Here is a 4,175-nt window from a genome sequence, read left to right on the forward strand (position 1 = left end):
ACAATACAGTTCGGACAACACACGGCAATATCCAACAAACAGAAAGCACGAGCATTCAACAAACAATTCACCAACATAATACAACACAGAACCAACAGAACATACAGACAACTACAACGCAAAATACTAAAACTCAACACCACGCCCATAACCATCACAGAACAACAAGTCAAACAAGCACTACAACGCTCCAAAAGCAACAACTCCACAGGCCCAGACAACATAAACATCAGACATCTGAAACACCTAGGCCCCAAAGCAATAACACTACTCACACACACTTACAACACATCGCTCAACACCAACACCATCCCCGCAATATGGAAGACTGCAAAAATAATCCCAATACCAAAACCCAACAAAAACCACGCACTCGGCCCATCTTACAGACCAATAGCACTACTCAGCCCAATAGCCAAAACAATGGAAAAGGTAATACTACCCTTCATTACCAACAACACTCAACTACCCTCTCACCAACACGGCTTCCGAAAACAACACTCCACAACCAAAGCACTACACCACATACACAACATCATAGCCACAGGTTTCAATCAACAAAAACCACCACAACGAACAGTTGCCATAGCCCTAGACATGTCCAAAGCCTTTGACACGGTAAACCTACACACACTCACAAACAAACTCAACAACACTAACACCCCAAACATCATCATCAAATACATCTTCAACTACATAAGGGGACGCAGACAATACACTCAATACCGGGGGGAAACATCAGAACATAGAAACACGAAAACGGGGGTACCACAGGGGGGAGTACTTTCACCAACACTATTCAACATATACATGGCAGACTTACCACAACCACCTCCAAATGTACACACAGTTACATATGCAGACGACATCACCATTCTATCCACACATGTCAAACCACAACAGGCACAACAACAAGTACAAAAATATCTCCACGACATATACAACTGGACAAAACAGAACCAACTCACACTCAACGCAGACAAAACCACCACCACTCTGTTCACACCGGATCCGGCAGAATACAGCAACAGGCTCACTTTACAAATAGATAACACCACCCTACCCACAGTCCGCGAACCCAAAATACTGGGATTAACATGGGACCCCAAACTCACCTTCTCAAAACACACACAACACACTCTAACCCGCGCCAAGCAATCAAACAAAATACTTAAAGCCTTAACAACCACTCACTGGGGAAAATCCAAAGAAACTATACTCACCACATACAAAGCAACCACACTCACACGCCTCGAATACGCAAACACTATATGGTCACCAACACTATCGGACACAAACAAGACAAAACTCCAGACCACACAGAACACAGCACTCAGAATAGCAACAGGATGCACACAAGACACAAACATACAACACTTGCATGAGGAAACAAAAACTCTCCCACTGAACATCCATCTAAAACTACACGCATCGCAAATCAGACAAAAAGCCCAACACCCAACCCACCCACTACACCCACTCACTCAACAACCACCACCACCCAGACAAAAGAAACAAACAATCTTCCACAACAACAACTACACACACAACAAAGACACAGCACCACAGGACACCAACAACGACACCATAAAACAGGACATGAAAGACATACACACCCACTTTGTACAAACACACTTGGACACCAGACAACACAACAAAGTAATACATGCACCAGCACCAGAAATAGACCCATCAGAGCAAGACCTACCACACAGAACCAGACAACTCCTAGCACAACTCCGAACCAACAAATCACCAGCCCTCCACTCCTACCTACACAACATTACACCGGACACACACCCAACACCACTCTGTGCGCTATGCGGCACGCAAGTGCACGACACACAACACCTGTTCACCTGCACAAACATACCCACCACACTGACTCCGGAGGACCTCTGGCGAAACCCAAGCGGAGTGGCGGCCCTGCTCGCCCGCTGGGCGGAGGAGGGGGGTCTGGGGATCCGGGAGACGGAGTGAGGGCCCGGTCCCCCAATGTCGGGGCACGGGTGGGGTCGACAACAACAACAACAACAACATAAAAAAAGACTTCCCCTTTAAATATTCCTGCTGCATAATATATCTCCTTTCCTTTCGTAAAGGATGGTCAGAACCTTTCCTAAGCATTATTAAAATTTAGACGATCTTTGCTCCAGGTGCTACCGGCTCATCTCACTCGGTTAGGATAGGAAAGGAAAGTTCCTATGCCAAAATGATAATCCAAAAAGGGCCCCTGTTGGTGGATAATCAGGCCATGGGAGGTGTGAGTAAATTGTGAGGGGGTGTTGGCTGGAGCTAGAAAAATTTTTGGTGTCTTGTCCCTGCAGTAGGTTCATTAAAAGAGCAACCAGTGTTTTCACCACCATGGTCGGATCTTACTCTGGAGGGTAACCCATACAGGCAGGTGGCTTGGACAAAATATTTCAACACTGTCAAAGCTGTGTTGTCTGTGCTCCAGTTGAAGGTACGTTATTAGCCTGGAATTCCCATCAATGCCGGCATGTGTCACAAACACCCACCTGTAAAACAAACATGAAAAGAATAATGATTAAATACAAGAAAACAATCAAGTTTCATATCTTGTTTGAAATATCATCTCGGTAGAGAAGGTATTGCTGTGCACTTAAGACTACATGGAGGCAATTTGGAGTTTGTGTAACTTGGATATACAAATGATAAAATTCAATTTAATCTGTGCTGTCCATACAATATGGCTTTCTAATGCTCCCACGAGTACAAATATAAGATGATCCCTTATTACCGAATGAGACGCATATGCCCATCTATGTGCCATAAACTATTGGGGAATGGCACATAGTATGTTCTTCTAGCCACAGTCTGGCTCCATCTCTGGGCTGCAGCAGCTGGCTCAATACGGTTGAGGATTTCTCGAACTCTTTTTCTTTGTACTACAATACCATCAGCACGCAGGTATGCCCTCATCATCTGCAAGAGGTTCATAAAACAACACAATAAAGAAAGTACACTTTCACAATGAATATAATGATATATACATGAAGGGACAAGAGTATGTAGCAGAACACTTGCTTCCGAGCCTGATCTGGGAAATTGGCTGTGCAATCTTCTGACATGCTCTTCCAGGTCAACATCATGAATGGGAGTAAATCTATTTCTGGCTGAAATCTGAAAAAACTTCATTTTTTTTATGCAGGTATGAAGAGGAACAACACAACATCTCAGTGATGGCTCTCACTGTAAAGCCCTGAGTGGGGAGCAGTTCAATTTGATCACTTGTAATGTCAAGTGCTGGTCTTCCTCGTCTACCTAAAGTATGGAAATAAAAGGATTAAGGAATTCAAGCAAACGAATCACTACGTGTTTTTTATATACTGTATACAGTACAGGCATATAGACACAGATGTACATAAAAGTATATGCAGCTTCAAAACCACGAGCAGCTATTTTCTCTAACCATTTTACTCAAGAAAAAAATAATTCAAACTTATAATTGAATAACTAAAAGATCACTAGTTATTGCTTAAAAGTGTACAGCCATCGCGTTACTTAATAGTCTACTGATTTGCAGGAAAACCACTGGTATAAAACGACGTTTGACAGGGTGATAGAAGGTAAGTCACAGCAAGTCGTCAGTAAAACCCGTGTGTAGTTCGAATAAAAATACATACGAAAAACCAATGACAAAAAATGGTAGCCATTTTACCTGTGTGCAAACAATGTGCCACATGGGAACAAACACGTCCACCATTAGGAGTGGCTCCCGCAATGATGACAGATCGGAGATCTATTGGACTTTGAATCAAACTTTGAATAGTATCAGCGCTAAACTGGTCACTAACTCTTCTTAAATTAGCAATTGAAATGTTTATCGCGCGTGCTTCACTTTCACCGGCAGACCCTTGATGACAGGCACTCTCTATTGCCCTGCACCTTCGCCGAATACGTCTCAGGACACTGTCCGCCATTGTTGTTTTAAAAAACTAAGTGGGCACAGAATTTCCAAAATCATGAGCCCTGACTGGTGGGATGACACTATTTTGAAACGTACAGCCAATAGGATACCGTTACATGTTTTCGTAATCATCCTTATTTGCATTTAATGCAAGTACAGTGTAATGTCACTAGCACTACAAGTGGGCACATTTATGGCCTTACATGTTCACTAGTAAGCGTCAAAATCATCTTACCAGTGAACT

The sequence above is a fragment of the Hippocampus zosterae genome, chromosome 3, assembly GCF_025434085.1.
Source record: "Hippocampus zosterae strain Florida chromosome 3, ASM2543408v3, whole genome shotgun sequence".
Classification (NCBI taxonomy): Eukaryota; Metazoa; Chordata; class Actinopteri; order Syngnathiformes; family Syngnathidae; genus Hippocampus; species Hippocampus zosterae.